The sequence below is a fragment of the Mixophyes fleayi genome, chromosome 6, assembly GCF_038048845.1.
Source record: "Mixophyes fleayi isolate aMixFle1 chromosome 6, aMixFle1.hap1, whole genome shotgun sequence".
NCBI lineage: Eukaryota > Metazoa > Chordata > Amphibia > Anura > Limnodynastidae > Mixophyes > Mixophyes fleayi.
In genome coordinates this window covers 40,472,860-40,492,359 of record NC_134407.1, presented here as the reverse complement: position 1 = coordinate 40,492,359, position 19,500 = coordinate 40,472,860, and the positions used below count along the sequence as shown (strand labels likewise).

The 19,500-nt window shown below is 39.8% G+C and overlaps 1 protein-coding gene across 1 annotated transcript in view; it reads right to left on the bottom strand.

Moving 5' to 3' along the window:
- The window catches only part of RHOBTB1 (Rho related BTB domain containing 1), a 59,112-nt gene extending 42,930 nt beyond the window's left edge, over positions 1–16,182 (bottom strand). Inside the window, exons 1-2 of the mRNA XM_075216339.1 lie at positions 16,104–16,182; positions 3,622–3,723 (exon numbers count right to left, since the gene is read on the bottom strand). The gene's annotated coding sequence lies outside the window, so the exon portion shown is untranslated. The remainder of the gene's footprint in view (positions 1–3,621; positions 3,724–16,103) is intronic.
- Positions 16,183–19,500: the final 3,318 nt, after the last annotated feature.

The window sequence follows — 19,500 nt, the reverse complement described above, 5'->3', positions numbered from 1 at the left end:
TAAACTTTCAGTGCTCCACACAGCATTGCTTGTTCCGATAAAGTTAGGGCTCACATGTCCCAGAATTCCCAGGACAATCCAATTTATGCACTTGTGTGTTGTATGTTTAATTCACAGTACCTTTCACCCAATAAAATTCACACTCACAGATTAAGTGGATACGTGGGAATATGTTCTTGTAACTGTTTTATTTTATTTGCTAACCAAAAGTTTTGTGATGGATTTTATGACCCAAGCAATGTTCAGGTTATGGGTTATTAATTTTTAAAATGATGGAGCCATAGCTAAAGTTCATGGATGAAACTTGGCAGGTTATTATGTCATCTTAAGCAATGTGTGCCAAGTGCTCGTAGAAGTATGGACTGGTCAGACTTGATTGCATTCATCTTTAGCCAGTGAGCTTGTCAGACAAGAGTGAGCATTGGACGTGTTAGTCATGAGTTTCTTGGGTGAGCTATGTAGTATGACAAACAGAGACAAAGAGGCCCGAACCTGGCTTGCTGTGATAGGATATGGAGCTGGTCTGAAAAGTGTATAAATTTATGTGTGGAACCAATTCTGAGTAGATAAAGAAGTTTTTTGTTTTTTTTAAGGATACCATGTCTAGTGGCAGCAGGTATTAGCTGGCACCGGCGAGGCTGACTATAAAGGACTTAGCGAGTGGAACTCCTGACATCTTTGCCCCATTAAAGGAAAGAGTGACATCTACCACCTAGGGCTCGATTCCCTTTGTTTCGGTGGGAGACACCATCCACATTTAGAATACAGAACACTATCACCCTCATCCCATCCATCACTAAGTTAATAAATAGCCTAAACACTTGAAAATACTTGGTGCATTTCAATGTGTCATTTTTAGAACGTTCTTCTCCTGAAATTTAAAATAGCAACACCACCAAATTGCTATCATTATGACCTGCTGTCCAATGGTATAGCCGTGTGGGAAATGGGTGAATTACGTCTCTAATACAATATAGCTTTCAAAAATTCCCAATACAGTTCAGCTGAGAATCTATTGACTACAGAATACTCATCCTATATATATTTTTGAATATCAGTAGATTGTGACTCTTTAAATACATTTAAAATATACTTTTTTAGTACAGACCCCTTACCCCTCAGCCTCCGAGTGCTATCGAAATAGGTGCCTGGGTGCTGGGGAGTGGCGCATAAGCAAACCCGGCAGGAAGGGGAAGGGGGAGGGGGGGTTGTTTGCCGACCCGTACACTTGTATTTTTGAATATCAGAAGATGGTTACTCTTTAAATAAAATAATTGGTCTTTTTTGGCATCCTGAGGATATAGACATATGGGTCTAACCAAGTAAGAGGCAGACATAACAGATACAGGGGATCAGAAGCAAGAGAGACAGGACACAATAGATGAGATTGCAGTCCCAGGAGTCCGCTACAGCAAAGTAGTGTAAAAGAAAAAAAATTTTGCTTTATTATTAGATCTGCAAAAAACATAGAACACATAAATTTAGACTCTTTCTGAAATAAAATATTTCAATGTTTAATTTTGCACAGTTTGTTGCCCTACAAAACCTGCTCCCGTAGACAGCTGCCTGCTGTTGCCTCACCCTAGGCACACTTAGCTTTTCTCCAGTTTCCCTTGTTAAATACTAAAGACGCCAAGAACTGTATCAGCTCACTGATCATGCACTCATGTGCACAGTAGCTATGAATCAGCAATCCACGGAAGTACATGTTTGAATAGGATATGTGTACAAATAGAATTATGCTAATTGGTTTTTAACAAAGCAAGTAACAAACTAATGAAGCAGTAATTTACTTAATTACTCTGTTTTAACTTTATTTTCACTGCTGTGTTACTTACTATCTTAATGTCACAAGTTGTATTTGAATCCTATGTGCATGTTTATAAGCTGTGACCTGTGCTTAGTTTAGAACACACTGGGCCAGAACGTATTGTACATCATGTATCAAACTGCTGTTAATAGTATGTATATATCACAAACGTACCATACAAGGTTGGGTAATCACTGGAGTTTGAACAACACAAGTTCAAACGCCAATGAAACTGTAAATGCGTTTGACATGCAGTTATTAGCTTGCGGTTTTACACCCATTCGGAAGATAAATGGAGAAGAACGCACCTTTAACCCCCATGCGTTTTAACTTCCATTAATCTTACTAAATGAAGCAGGCAGTATTTAGAAAGCTGCAGCTCTATCAAACGCGACTAACAATGCGATTGGTTATGGGAACATTGGAACACTGGAATGCTTACCATTTCCATTTATCAGTTTTAATGTGCAGTAGTAAAAAAGAAAGTCTAGTACCGAGAACAAATGTGTTGTCAGTGGTTTTTGTTGTTCAGATATACAGTTTTGACATTACAGATGAATTTACTAGATTAAATATGATATAATATCTTGGAGATACAATTCCCTCCCTGTTATCATTATGCAAAAGTAATATAGATTAGTGGTGGAAGTGGGCTGGTATATTGTGAAATGACGTACCACCACCACTTCTCCTGCTGCTTTCATTGTAAAACTATTAAATCAATCACATTTCCACACCTTTAACATCCTTTAATGTACCTGTCTAATTGCACAGCCTAAGATCATACTTGCCAACTCTCCCTGAATGTCAGGGAAACTCCCTGAAATAGGGGTGATCTCCCTCACTCCCTGAAGAGTCTGGCATTCTACCTGATGTTGAGCCAGTACAAGACATGGTTGGCTTCGCCATCTGTGGCATGATGACACAGTTCAGAAATTGTGTCCTATGTCCATGTATTGATGCCTATGGAGGTGGCCATTTTCATGGAGACCAAGATTTAATCAAAGACCGACAGGTAAGACAACATGACTTCAGTAATGGAGACAGAAATGTAAAAGACACTTCAGTCTCTAGAGATTCATTAGTTGCTTTTCTTTAACGCATAGTTGCCTACTCTCCCGGAATGTCCTGGAGACTCCTGCATTTCTGGGAGACCTCCTGGGCTCCCGGGAGAGCAGGGCAACCTCCCGGTTCTCACCCCCGCAATAGATAAGAACGCAAATATTGTGTCATCTTAGCCCCGCCGCCTGCTTTAGTTACCCAAAATTGTAACAATCGTTTAGGGGGCAGGGCCAAAATGATGCAATTCATCAAGCCCCGCCCCCACACGCCCACCTCTCCTGGGATCTCCCTGAAGCCAACGAGGAAAAGTTGGCAAGTATGCCTAAGATTCCTTCATATGTTCTAAATAGGTTTATAGTACTATACATGTTGCTCTTAGTAAGGGCAGAGAGCAACACCCTAAATTAGTAATTGTGTAGCCTGCATGCTCACATACACATACCACAACCTGTTATCCCTTAGCTGTTACTTGTTAAACAAACCAATCAACAAGGAAGAAACCAAAACAAAACATAAACCTAAAGCAATTTACTATATAATAAACACAACCACATAAGAATAAGAAGGTAGCAAAGGGTCAAGGTGGTCAACCCCATGAATTACAACAAGCAAGTACATGCAACTGGAATCTAAGTCTCTCTGATTTAATCTAAAAAAACAAGTGAAATATAACCGCATTTATTATTTATTAGCCATAGAAAATAAAAAGATGAATAGCAAGAATAGCTAATCAGGAATTGTTTTCTTACCACAACAGAGAAAGAAACAAAAGCCATCTTGAAGGAATCTTGCAGGGTAACCTTCCGAGTGAAGTTTTCTCATGCAGTCTTCTTTGTTGTCTTTGTTGGTAGCTACAATATAAAAACAATGGTATGTGAGCAGATATTATGTTCTGACAGACAAATATTCATGCTGAATAAAAGCACAAACAAGTAGAGACATACTGTGGTAATAAGATAGCTGATGGACAATGGAGTTTGTACAGCAATACACCACCAACTCTAAGAAACATATTATAGATATCTCCCGACTTTACCAGTCCTGGGAGAATTGGGAGATGGAGCAAGGAGGCATAGTCATGACATAACAGGCATGTGGCCATGAAACACTGAGGGCCGGCCACACCACATGAGGCGTGTCTAGCACCTCTGAAGCCCCTTAACCCACCCAGACTATACTTCACTAAAAAGTGGTCTGTGGCAGGATAGTGGTACAGAGCCCTCAAATCAGGATTATCCCACCTAAATCAGGACATTTGAGAGGTATGATATATTGTATGGAAACCTTCCTAGAATTGTAAGTTTGTGTATATTTTCGTGTGGTTATCTTATACATGCCTTCATTTAAAATTGCAAGCAAATACAGTTCGATACAAGCAGCGTTTGAATTGTAACCTTACTAAAGGAAGCGCTATATTGCACGGAACACCTGACATTAAACCCGAGGAATTCACGAAAAGCACACAAGACTGAAATCAAGATTGAAACCATAGATAAGTTGCCCAAGTGTAGTAAGACTGTGCTGTCAACTGATCAAAAACATTCAACCTCTGTAACCAACCATCAAAATTTGATGAGACTGGTCGACTAGTGTCTCTCATTTAACAGAATATTTAAGAGACAAAGCTTTCCGCTGCATTCCGTTTGTTGAGTGTATGGTGGTATGGTATGCGCAATAAATTGAAATTGCTATATCTCTTGTTTGTTACATGACGCCCCACACGAAATTCAGGGTAAAAGTATAGTGAATAGTTCATTATCAATGCAGGTTATTTATTAAATGTTTATGAACGGAACACTTAGGGCCTGAGTCATTAAGGAAAGTAAGGCAAAAAAAGGAGTTGATGTTCTTCGGGACTAACCATGTAACAATGCAAGGGGTGGAAATTGGTTTATTATTTTGCACATAAGTTAAACATTGGCTATTTTTTCACACAAATACTTAATAGCTTTATTTTTACACTGAAATGTATAGTTGATATAGGACATGCCCTACCCAAACTATAAATCTGTACCCACATTTATAATTTACCTCCCCCTCCAAGGCAACATGGTTTTGCCCAGGTGCAAAGTTACTCCTTTTTTATGCTTTGCTCTCCTTATTGACTCAGGCCCTTAAAAGTTTTTTAAATAATCAAATCAATCAATCTGTATTACATCTATACTAAGGCAATCTATATTAAAGTACATTTGGTAGTTATACTAAGACAATCTATCATTTAAAAAAGTTTCACAAGTTTAGAATAGATAACATGACTTGAGATGGTAGCATGAAGGCTTTTGTGTAGAAGTTCCTGAGGGGACAAAACACAGTCTTTGTCTACCCAACATAAATCATGGGTGGGGGTAACTGCCCCCTCTTCCTCCCAGTACCATCACCACTGAGTACACCATAGATGTTATGACATCCTCCCTCTGCCTGGAAGTTGGTATAGTGCTACTTTTTAGAAAAGCCACCTGACATAGCAAAAGATGTATACTGTTCACACAGATATATTAAAATAAAAAAAAGTACCTTACACTTCACCCTCTTTATAATGCCACACTCACAATAATATATTTTTTTGCTTTTGTTGTAAGTTAGCGGTATAAGGAAGAAGCACTGAATTACCGTTGCTCTATATCTCTCCCTAATTTACATTTTATATTCATTTCAAACTTGTACATTTACAATACTGATATTTGGAAATGTCCACTTTGAGAGTAAATTCGGCCTTTTAAAAATAAATAAAAAAGGAATCATATCACATATGCCTTATGTCTGGGTCTATGATACTTTTCAATCTATGACAAGTGAGGCTTTTAGGATGAACGCACTTAAAGGGCGACAGTGTTTGTAACAGGCTGAACACTTACCTGAAGGGGTTAACATCGGGTGGGGCCCGACCAATGGTAGTTCCCGTGGGAGGGTCCTGGATTGAATATAGCAGAATGTACTTCCTGGTTTGCCTCACTCTGCAGCACGAGATCCCACCCACCCACTCCTTAGTTTAAGTATTTTATGTGTAACGTTTGCGGAAGGCACTGCATTCAGCGGCTGATTAGTGGGCGCACAGGTAGTTGGCCGCAGGTCACTGTCCCCTTAGAGGCACCAGTAACTCCTTTTTTGGACCTTCGGTGAGGAGGGTCCCTGTCTGGCTCGGTGTGGAAGGGCAGCGTGAGTTTAGAAGGGGCAGTCACTCTGACGCCAATTCAGCGCAGGACATTTTGGGATGTGTTCCCCTTGGTTTGTGGACGTACGGCGGTTTGCGCCAGTCCCCATGTGATCTAGCCGTATCAGCTTGAGAGCTGTTTTGCAGTGCCCTTTCTCTGCCACCATAGGTTTAGTTTAAAAATGATAATAAAAGTCCTTCCATTTTTAGCAAGTTATATATATGACTCTGTGTGTTTATTTGTATACAAATGTTTAAGAATTTAAGGTTGATGTGAAGTTTATGGGAATATACACAGTGAGCCCTTTATGGAATTTTAAGGACTGCCTTACAGGAATATTACTAAATTACATGTGTAGACAACTAGTCTTTTAGCGTAAGCAGACCCGCAGATGAAACAATTTCCATTGATTACTGGTTTTCCCTTCAAGACATTGACTATACATTATAGGATTGTTAAAAGTGGCCTGCTCCTCTTACAGATGTATGACACAGAGGTGTTCTAATGTGAGAAGCTTGAGAAATGTAATGAATCTAGGGTACGATTCGGTAGTAAGCGACCACCTGTCGTTTATGTGTGGGACCTCGAACAGCCTCAACAGATGGAGGATATAGGGGCTTCCCAACTGTACTAGATAAAGTCTACAAAGAAATGGCTTGCGTGATAGCTAAGGGTCTGTTTAATCCCCAATTCCTCTTAAAAATGGAACAAAAAAGAACAAAAAAGCATGTTATATTACCATGAACTATTTTATTTTCTTTTTCTTTTTTTCCATCGTCTTTTGTCCTGTTTTAAAACACAGCTCAGGTGCTGCTTTCGTGACAAATGTTATAGAAGGGCAGGTGTAGCAGTCTTATGTGATTGGTCAGATGCCATTACAATCCAATTACATAATGTCCTTGCATTTCATTTTCAAATTGTTCCTTGACAGTTGAGATATTCTAATGCATGTTTTGTTATTTTAGCGTTTCATATTCTGCAAGTCATACCTTCACCTTCCTCAATTTCTATTTTGAAATAAATAGGGGTTTGTCATTTGATCATGTGGACAATACCTACAGTGTTTGTTAATCTGTAGATGGAAAAGAAAAATGTGGTTCGAAACCAAGGTATTGTAAATGTAATTCTCAGAAACCCAGATGGTATTTACAATAGAACAGCAATGCTGAATGCAGCATTGGGCAGCACTGTGGCTAAGTGGTTAGCACTTCTGCCCTACAGCACTGGGGTCATGAGTTCGATTCCTGACCATGGCCTTATCTGTGAGGAGTTTGTATGTTCCCCCCATGTTTGCGTGCGTTTCCTCCGGGTCCTCCGGTTTCCTACCCACACTCCAAAAACATACTGGTAGGTTAATTGGCTGCTAACAAATTGACCCAAGTCTGTTTGTCTGTCTGTCTGTGTGTATGTTAGGGGATTTAGACTGTAAGCCCCAATGGGGCAGGGACTGATGTGAGTGAGTTCTCTGTACAGCGCTGCGGAATCAGTGGCGCTATATAAATAAATGGTGATGATGATGATGATGATGAATGCATGACCAGTGCATGGCAATTACTTCCCAATCTGGTGGCTGTTGCAATCACAACCCATATAGGCTTGTTGCAAAGGGGTCGTTAGATGCATTGTGAAGAACCTTGAGACACAATTCCAAATCTGGGTATGCTGGGGGCACAGTACTTCTTCAAATTCTTCTTATGGTATCAACCACACACAAAAATCAGGAAGTCTGTAGCTCAGTTGACTTTCTTCTTCTCCAGTTCTCTTCTTCCCTCTGTGCAAAAGTAAAGCTCATTCCTTCTAAAATAGCTCGCATGGGAGATGCGCAGCTAAAGTGACCAGAGATGTTGTCTAAATGATGGCTCAGATATATTTTCTCTTATCTCATCTCTATGTATTCCCAATACATATAAAAAATATTAGGATTATGTATATATAACTATATGGAAATAAATGACTGGTATCTTTACTCTCAAGTATGTTATTCTATATTATACTATAACTGAAAACGTCCTTTTAGCTATAAAAGGACAAAACCATTGTTAAGGATCTGTTTTATCCCATCGTATTATGCACACAGAATAGATTATAAAGCAGAGCCTATCTCTGCTGTGTAAAGACAATACTAGTGTGCTGACTCTTCATTTTCTTATCAGCACTTAACTTTTTTCCTCTGTCTGCTCCACTATCACTGAGGTTATTCAGAACATCACATTAAGCTTCTACATAGAGCTAGTTCTGTTCATTAGCAACCACAGATGTGTTTAGCAGTGCAAAGTCCAAACACTACAGATCTGTTAGTGAGATACTGCCAGGGCCCTCTTAACAACATTATGGGCCCCCGGGCAAAGCAGTTCACCGGGGCCCCTATATATATATATATATATATATAAAACGTAAAAAAAAAGTGATTATATATATATGGGCCCTGCAGCCCAGGGGGCCCGTCAGAGGCAGCGCAAAAAAAAATCCTGAAAAAAGAAAAAAGAAGAAAATACTTACCTTGCGGTAAGCTGGCGATCCGGCTCCCTCCCTGGTCTCCTCCTCCGTGCTGCGCTCCGCAATGGATGTCGGGCGGGCGTGATGATGTCACGCCTGACATGCACTGCGAGCGCCGCATGGAGGAGGAGACCATGGAGGGAGCCGGATCGCCAGCTGACCGCAAAGTAAGTATTTTCTTCTTTTTTTTTTTTCAGGATTTTTTTTTTTGCGCTGCTTCTGACGGGCCCCCTGGGCTGCAGGGCCACCGGGCACCTGCCCATTGTGAACCAATGGGAGAGACGGTCCTGCTCTTAGCACATTATTAGAATTTAACTTCTAAAGAGACATATTCCACAGTTATGTACAAATGATTAGGGCAGTTTAAAGTAACATGTAACTTTATGAATTATATAATGCAGGAGATATCGCAGATACTGCAATAACCACAGAAGACCGCCGTCCACATAAACCACAATGGGACAGCGGCCATGTGATATTTAAGCTTGTACATTTTTCACAGCAGCTTTTCAGCTACTGAAAATCTCTCCTGGTAATTGAAACTGCATTGGGTAGAAGGATCTTTTCCTGTCTGCATGCAGCTTCTTCTCACTACTAATCATTACATTAATATAGACATATCCATCAAGAAAAGGGGAATTTTTAAAGTGAATAATACCCTTCATTTTGTTGTCCCTCAAAACACGCTTTCTAAGACACCTGTCTCAGATTACCCCCATTATAGGTATGTTTCTTTTTTTAAACAATCCACCTACAGGTATCAGGACTGGATTTACTCAGTAACGGTACTGCAGTGGTTGACAGTAACTCTGAGATTTAAAAGACCCTGCAGCAGTGTCTAAGAGGAAGACAACCTGTATGAGACCATTCTGTTCAGGATAGACAGGAGACCTCATAGCATAGATCCAAACTGTCCCGATTCTGATATATATATATATATATATATATATATATATATATATATATATATATATATATTATATTCATTTATAGAAATTGCACTTTATCAATGTTTTTCAATTAAGTTAAATGATGTAGTTTTATTAAATATGTAGAAGTGTTTCGGATAAGATGGTAGAACCAACATCTACAGTCAACGATTGTGGGATTTAATACTTAGGGGCCTATTTTTCAAAGTTATCCCCCCCTGTTAAGTCCCTGCAAACTGGTGTTTTTGGGGATTTAACGGTAAATCCTTATGTATTCTTGTAGCATCGCAGCAGATATCTCAGATATCTGCTGCTTTGCATCTATTAGCGTTTTTCTGAGCATTCCCCATAACAGTCTATGGGGAGTGCTCATTAACGCTGTGTATTAAGGTGTGCCCTGTGAAAACTTTCTCTTTTTCTACATGTTAATGTACGCCATCTGAAGCTGGAGTACATTAACATAGCTGAAATCTATTGCAGCTGGACAACACATGTGTGGAGGGATCATGTGATCCCTCCCTGTCACATGACTCACCTTCTTGCCGTCCAGGATGTTAGTGCGCATGTCCAAGGTTTTCGGTCGGCGCATGCGCACTAACAAAAAAAAAATAAATTCAGTGCAGCTTTCTTCAGGAGAGAAGAGACTGCGATGAACAGGTGAGTCTCTTCTCAGGGACAGCAGGTTATCGGCACTGCTGTCCCTGAGATCCCTTTTGATACATAGCCGGAACCTTTCAATCCTTATCTAGGAGATAAGGATTGAAAAGTTTCAACTAAAAAAAAAACGAAGGATGATAAATAGGCCCCTGGATATGAGAATGCACGATGGTCATCACATTATATCAGCAGATGATTGTCACCTGCAAACATTGACAGTGGCGCTATATAAATAAATGATGATGATTGATATGATGTCCTTCTCTCCAAATGGTACAACTTTTGCTCTTCTCCAAAATCTTACTACGTAGAAGCAGAAAGGCTGATAAAAGTCTACATCAGCTTCAAACTTCTGGACGTTAGTTTATTCATTTTACTATCAATACAGGAATAAAAACAAGCGTGCATTCATTTCACGTTGTCAACACTGTTAATAGACCATTAACATATTTTGTCATGGAGAAGGCATTTATACACATGGCATAAAAAAATGTCATCTTCAAATAAGAAATAATAATTGTTTTGTACACTGAAGCAATACAGTGCTAACATTCAATGGCGCATAGACAAAGCTTACAGGTCTATGTAATGACCATATGCTGCCCCAAGTGGTCTTATGAATGGAATCTACGGCCCCATTATTAAAGTTTAGTTTCAGCTGCATTCTGTACCGTGTATTCAATCCTAGTAGAAGATGAATGCGTTCACTGTGACACTTGTTCACAGCAAATCTATGTATTTTTGGTACATTAAAACCTACCTGTTGCCTAAAGACACCGAATACAGACATTTTATATACCAAGTCAATATATGTGAGAATGCAGCCTATAAATCTAGGAATGACTTAATCCAAGCATCTCTCACACTGATTAAAAGGTGTGTTTGTCACTAGCCAGTGTGCAAAAAATGGCCAGTACTAGTAATATTATTGTTGTATTTATTACTCTTGCAATGCTTGGGTGTGTTAGTTCTATTCCTACTTTTAACCCAACCACAAACACAATAGAATTAATAGACAGTGATTGCTCCAAATCCATTGTTCTATTGACAAACTATAAATATACAAAATGTGAAATTTAGAACATAGTTGTCTACTCTGCAGGAATGTCTGGGAGACTCTAAGTTTGGGAGTCTCCCAGATTCCTGGAAAGGCAGGCCTGTCTCCCGGATCCTACCCACTTCAATATTGTAGTGGATAGAGGTGGGGCTTAATTACATGATCTGCAATATCACAGCCCCGCCTATACTTATGCCCTGAATCACAGCAGAGGTGGGGCCACAGTGGTGTCACCAAACTGCCTCAAACCACACTCCACTCCGTGTTTGTATTTTTTCCAGACTTTGTATTTCCTGCGCAATTCTCTGCTCTTCTTCTAAATTTGAATACAATGCAGAATGACATTCCATGGAAAGGTGCAGTGAAGTGGCACTTGGAGGATTGGAATTTCCAAAACTTCATGGTTCTGAAGACCAGGCAGTTTCACTGTGAAACACAAGTCATGCAAAATTTCCCTTACTCATCCTCTTACTGCAGAATGCTGACCGCATGCATTTCACATAGGCCGTTGTAAAAGCAAGTATGCTCTTAGTGTGTAAATATATATCTACTATATAAATGCCTAGTGGCGTGTGTGGGGAAAAAAAAACAAGCTGCAGCGCCACCTGCTGGGCAGAGTTATACACTGACCTATATATTTCTTGAAGGAGAAGTGACAGTTGGGAGTGGTTGGTGGTTGCCGGGGGTGACAGTGGGGAGTTTTTAACACCTTAAGTAGCTTGATGAAGGATGTGGCGATGAAGATGAAGGATGAGGTGATGGAGAAAAATGATGAGGTGGTGACATGTGGACAAAACCACGTTAAAAAAGGGCGCTTGCGTCGGGAAGTAACGCTCTTCCCCTGAGGAGGCCTGGGCTAGGCCCAAATGACAAGAACCTTTTTAACACCTTAAGTAGCTTGATTTGACTAGAATGCATGAGTATCATGCACGGGTTAACTTGTATATATATATATATATATATATATATATATAAATATATATATATTATTACGCTGGATATCCAAATGTGTTAAAGATGCTTTGATATCAGTGACATCTAAACTTATTTTACTGCTGTAACACTGGACGCACTTTGGTAGAACATATTTGGGTTTATTATCAGTAGTTTTTAGAAGCTTGATAACATCTCCAGGGAGAGCATTCTGTATAACATTCTATATAGTATTCTATATGAAATGCTGATCTTGTGGCTGTGAGCCAACTGATAAAGGTTCTTGTTATCACAATACAACCAGGACCTGGGGTCCTGGCCATTGGACGGAGCAGGCTGTGTGCCCACTGTAGAAGTTGTTGATCTATGCATTTATGTTCAGAGACGGAAGAAGATCTTCGTATGATGGGAGCGAACATGTTAACGAGCGTAAAGAATAAAAATTAGCCAGGGATGCACAGTGCTTTCAAGAGATTTCTTTTGTACTAAACATTTTTATTACAAAATGTAGACTTGTTCTTAGAAATGCTTATTTCCCAATTTCTTTATATGTTAGGTACATTAATGTGTCTGCTTGTTTATTATCATTTCACAATTTTGCAATTTGAATGTCTAGGAATACAATACACCTAGCCACACCTAATAAGAGAGAAAGTCTGAATTATTCATTACAGTATATCTAGCACTACTGTGCCACTGCAGTCTTAAGACTCCTAAACACCAAAACAATGACAGCAGAGGATGGGAGAAGCTAGAGGGCGGATGCCAAAGCAGAACCAAAATAAACTAAGGATGGCTAATCTTTTACAGCAACAATATGGACACACCTGTTTGATTAATGGTTGTTGGTGGGAAAATTATATATATATTTATATAGTCGTGCTGCAAAGAGAATCTGATAAATAGGTCATCATATGACAAAGGAATATTCTACAACATTCCCAAAACTACTTATACACAAACTAGACTCAACTAATACCATAACACAGGGAAAGTTAAAAACATAAGTTATAAAAAGTAACTTTGTAGCAGTTCAGATAAAATGTCACAAAGACACGACAGGCCTGTCTGATTTGGTAGATTAATGGAACACAGTTAAGTAATATTTTTTTTTCATGCTTAGATTGGGAATAGCCTTTAATATATACATCTTGTGTAAAGGTGTCTAACATGGGGCAGTGTGTCCAAATGTGTTTTAATCCAAAGCTAGCAATAACTAAGAGGTTAGCTTTATTTTTCTACACCAGCGTTTCCCAAACCCAGTCCTCTGACTTCTCACAGTGCATGTTTTCCATATCTTCTTGCTAGAGCACAGGTGTATTCATTACTGACTGACCACCTGTGCATATGTTACAATGTGTCAGTCAGTAATGAATACACCTGTGCTCCAGCAAGGAGATATGGAAAACATGCACTGTTAGGGGTACCCGAGGACAGAGTTTGGGAAACACTGTTCTACACTCTGCATTGCTATTTTACAGAATGAACCCTCTTAAAGGATAATTCCATCTTTATGGATTTTTTATTGTTAAAATATGTATAATAGACTTAAAGTGCAAAATGTATCGAGCTGCGATATGCCGAAATCTACGGTTTTCTGCAGAATTTCAAATAGAAAGTTTATTAAAGGCAAAAAATATATTCCCACCCAACACACCAGGAGGTAGATTTACTAAACTGCGGGTTTGAAAAAGTGGAGATGTTGCCTATAACAACCAATCAGATTACAGCTAACATTTATTTAGTACATTCTACAAAAAGACATCTAGAATATGATTGGTTGCTATAGACAATATCTCCACTTTTTTAAACCCGCAGTTTAGTAAATATACCCCCAGGTTTTGCCTTCATAAACTTCTGCAGGAAACAAAATTGCAGAAAAACTGCGATTTGTGCAACTCGAAGTTTGATATATTTTGCCATTATAATATCTACCCTACCTTACCTTTAATTCTTAGATACATAGGGCTTATTCATCAAGGTACACAAAATGAACATATTGTGCATTTTTTTAAAAAAAAAAAAATGCACGTAATTTGGGCATATGATCATATTCTGATCTGAAGAAACGTTTCTTGTTGAATTCAGGTCTAGGTACACTCTGCTCAATACACAGACACATTACACCGCAGGATTAGTCCAATACATATGTGGCAAATAAAGTCCCAGCAGAACGCAATCAATGTAACCTGTTAATAACACAGTTATTTGTTATATTTAAAAACATTTTTTACATTTTTAAAATATATGTAAATTAATTTCAAACAGTTTATTTTAGAAGTGGAACTGAAGCATAAATCTGAGCTTCTAAGTCCACTGGACACGCACAAGTCTATAAGGGCAGCACGGTGGCTAAGTGGTTAGCACTTCTGCCTCACAGCACTGGGGTCATGAATTCAATTCCCGACCATGGCATTATCTGTGTGGAGTTTGTATGTTTACCTCGTGTTTGCGTGGGTTTCCTCCGGGTGCTCCGGTTTCCTCCCACACTCCAAAAAGATACTGGTAGGTTAATTGACTGCTATCAAAATTGACCCTAGTCTCTCTCTCTCTGCCTGTGTCTGTGTGTGTGTATGTTAGAGAATTTACACTGTAAGCTCAATGGGGCAGGGACTGATGTGAATGAGTTCTCTGTACAGCGCTGCAGAAATAGTGGCGCTATATAAATAAATGGTGATGATGATAAGCCGGCTCACGCATACACAGGGCTGCATCGGCTGGCCGGGAGAAGACGGTCTTGCCAGGGCAACTGCTTATCGCCACTTGTCAGACTTATCTCATGATAAATAGACCATTTAACCTACAGATCCCCAGGAACGCACAAGTTAAAATAATGTTAGTAATGCAGTTTTGGATTTACCCTGAAATAGGTATCAATGTGTACCATAAATATATAAGTAACAGTGTATTGTTCTCAATGTTAAAAAACCAACTAGCTTGTCAATTATTAGTACAAAAGGAAGAGAAAGTAACCCTATGCAATGACAACAATGCCTTATAGGCTTGTAAATAATGTTCCGCTCCTGTGTTTTATAGGTATATCACAGTTCTAACGGCTGACAATATTTTTGCAACATGACAACATAGTAATAATAAGTTGAGTATTTATTACAAAGTAAATTGTGAGCGCTCATGAGCAGGGCCCTCTCACCTCGTGTCTGGTCCACTCCCTCCTCGTCCAACTGTGTGGTATTGTCTTATGACTCTGACGTTCTGTACTGCACTTTCTGTTTGTTATGTACCATGCCGGTTACAGTCTATGTACTTTCCTTAGATTTTTGTATGATATTTATATTTCCTGAATGCTCTGCATTTTTCCTTTGCTCGTTCTGTCCTTTGCTCGTTGGACGTCTACATTTCATGAGCTAAGCTCCATTTCCCCACATTATGGTTCTGCACAATTTTGTGTTGCTTTATAAATGAAAAATAACAATATATAATAATATTTACAGTCACCTGGCATCTCTGCAACAGTTTATTTATTTTGAGGAAATGTTTGTTTATATGACTTTATATGTCTATTTACAATATTCCACATCACTGTACATAAATCTCTATCACAATAAAGGGTGCAAAAGTTGTCATCCTGTGATCTTCCAGCTGATGATCCCAGAACTACAAGCTACAGCATGCTTCTGCTGAAAAACACATGCTGGGACTAATAGTTCATCGGGATGCACAGGTTGCCCAAGACTGGTCCGCCTTAAGTGATCATAACATTTTACAAACTGTCACGATATGAATTACAACAGGAACCATTTGTACATGTTCACATGTGAAGCACAAATTAAAGCTGTGCTGAATTAATCTGCTTCCTTTTTAATCATATGATAGTAACAGCTGTTTAGTATAAAGTTCTAGCTTCTATAAACTGGTTTATGTTGGAAAATAAACCCTGGTAGTAAAATAGCAGTGCTGTTACCAGCAACAATATACCTGTTGAGACTACAATTGTTTCTATTTACATATAAAACACTTGTATATATTAACACAGGAGTATGCAGTACCTGGTGTGAGACGTCCAAATACTCCGCTCAGCAGTAATGGATTGTTGTTAGATCACCTGGCTCATGTGTTTACGATTTCTCACCTGTATAAGCTTTTTACTTTGTCTAGACCACACCCTCGCCACACTGGTACGCCCACAACACACCTACCAATTACACTTCTCTTGCAACACAGTTAGAAAACACAACTGTTATCTCGATCGTTGACATTTATTCTCTAAAGTGTCATTTTGTCTGCTCAGGCAGAAATCTAAACAAGCAGTCTGTAACCTGATGTGTTCTACAAACACTAGCAGTAATTCAAGTGTTTTACTATCTAAGGTTTTTTTTTTGCCACAAGTGAGATTTCTGTGGCAGTAATAAAATAAATAAATCAGTCGGATAGTTAATGCTATAAGATGTCCCTGGTCACTGATATTTGAACCCACAAAGCTGGTGCAGCAGCTTTGGTACCCGAAGGTGATGAAGACTCAGCGATGCCGGTTCATCCACCTTCAAAGCACACAGCCTGCTCTTCTGAACGTGGTGCATCATCGTCATCATTTATTTATATAGCGCCATCAATTCCACAGCGCTGTACAGAGTATATTGTGTCATTCACGTAAGTCTCTGCCCCATTGGAGCTTACAGTCTAACTTCCCTAACACACACACAGACTAGAGTCAATTTGTTAGCAGCCAATTAATCTGCCTGTGTGTTTTTGGAGTGTGAGAGAAAACCGGGGCACCCGGAAGAAGGCCACGCAAACACAGGGAGAACACACAGATAGGGCCCTGGTGAGGAATCAAACTCATGACCCCAGTGTTGTGAGGCAGAAGTGGTAACCACTAAGTGCCCATGTGCAATGAAGCCCCATTTGGGCTTTCTGTTCAGGAACGGAAAGCCCAAAAGAGCATCATTGAACATGAATAGGTCACCAGAGGGGTGGACCAAAATCAGAGGGACCATGACAGCAGGTTATTATCATTATTGTCTGAACGTCTCCCTAAATTTTGTTATGGAATGTTACGCCCCAGGTCACTGATATTTGAACCCATACTCTACTGAAATCTGTCCCTGGCTTTGGAAGATACCTTCACTGCAAATCAAACATTGCCCAGAGTGTCACACTGCTTCTGCTGACTTGCCTCTTTCCCATAATTCAACCTGGTGCCCTCTCTTCCTCAGGTAAATGACGTCCGCACACCTAGACATCCACATGATGTATAAGAAAACATGATTCTTCAGTCAACACTGAGGTGAACACACATGTCAACACTTTGAACACTTTGAGATGTTCCTAAAGCCGTTCCTGAACAATTTTCCTGCTGAAAAATACCACTGCCATCAGGGAACACCATTGCCATGAAGGGATGCATTTGGTCTGCAACAATGTATAGGTAGGCATTATGTGTCAAAGTAACATCCACATGAATGCCAAGCCCCAAGGTTTTACAGCAGAGCTTTGCCCATAGCATCACACTGCCTCTGCCGACTTGCATTTCTCACATAGTGCATTCTTGTGTCTTCTCTTATCCATGTAAATAACACACATGCACCCGGTCATCCACATGATGGAAATAAAAATTTGATTCATCAGACCAAGCAACCGTTTTCCATTGCTTCATGGTTCAGTTCTGGAATTCACGTGCTCCTTTTAGGTGCTTTCAGAGGTGGACAGGGGTCAGTATGGGCACTCCAACTGGTCTGCAGCTGCGTAGCCCCATACACAGCAATTTGACCTTTATCAGAGTAGCTCAGATCCTTACGCTTGTCTATTTTTCCTGCTCCAACAAATCAACTTCAAGAACTGATTGTTACCTTGCTGCCTAATATATCCCACCCCTTGACAGGTGCCATTGTAACAAAGAAATCAATTTTATTCACTTCATTTGTCAGTGATTTTAATGTTGTGGTTGATGTGTTGGAAGCAGGAAAAATGGGCAAGTGTAAGGATCTGAGCGCTTTGTGATGGCTAGATAACTGGGGCAGAGCGTCTCCAAAATGACTCCAGGTCTGTGGGGTGCTCCTGGTATGCAGCGTTCCCATGGGTCTCTGTAACGCTCAGTATGTATGGATATTTATTTATATAAATCTTTATATCTTTTAATTTTTTTGTTTTTCAACACTTGTGCTGGTTTTTGTCCCTGTTTGGGACATATGGATGTTTTGCATTATCTCTATGAACCTTGCACAGTGAATTTTTGTTAATGCTATACTGGATGAATTGCGCTGGGACTGATCTAACTATTTGAGTGCTTCCTCCATTTTTTTATTTTGTTAACCTTGTTATATATATATATATATTGACAGAAGCACTGGGGAGGTGATTGATGGGAGGTATATATGACCCAGGTTTCTGTCCTATGTGTTTTAAACTGACAGGGAGATTGAGTTTGGTGGAAGATCTTCCCAAATATCCTTTTGGCTGCAGAAAGAGCCATTGTAAGGCCCCTTGGTTTATGCCTGAAGAGAGGAGAGCGCGCTCTATTCATTAGACCCACTTCCGGTCTTTTAACCTGTTAGCCAGTTGCTGGCTTATTAGGAGTTGCATCTTTGAGGTGTAGGTGAAAGGCTGTGGGGCTGTTCTCTCAGTCTCTCACTACCTGGGGAACAGGTCAGAGGCCTGCTGAGAGAACTGCCATTGTTACTTGTATGTCATACTTGCCTACTCTCCCGGAATTCCCGGGAGGCTCATGAATTTTGGGGAGTCCGTGACGGACTCCTGGAACAGTAGGGAAAGCTCCCACATTCACCAAAATTCACGGCATTGAATGGAGGGGGCGGGGCTTAATTGCATCATTAAACCCCGTCCCCGCTATTCAATGCTGTGAATTTCGGCATTTTGAAGTGGGGGCGGGGCTATGGTGATGCGATGATGTCATCACGCACCCTCCTACCCCTTGTCACATGACTTCTCCCCCGTTGGCATATAATGTTGTATGTTCTGTTATTTTGTGTGTGTGGGATTTTAGGTCCTTCTGCCTTAGAGAGGAAACTCTTTATTCTGTTAGTTAGACAGGCTAGGATTTATATTATGTTTTGTTTATTTTACACTGCTACATGAAACTAGCTGTGGCTAATGGTACAGAGGCACGGGACTGGTGTGCTATTACTTGTTGGATGCATGGGAAGTGCTGCCGTTTAACCCAGGAGACGGCACCCCTAACCTGATATTGTGACTATATAACATTTATGTTAAAGATTAATCCTCCTAACCTGTTGATTTCTCATTGTTTCCAGTTATACTGCAACATTGCTAATTATGTTCTTTTTTCAGCATCTCCATTAATAACATATTGTTGCTAGTGCAGCCACCAGGGGATGTAATCTATAGATGATATTTTTTCTCCACTGAGTATTTTTTTGAGGTATTGAGCAGGATCCTAACACCAGCACAAGCACTTAGGATTGATAT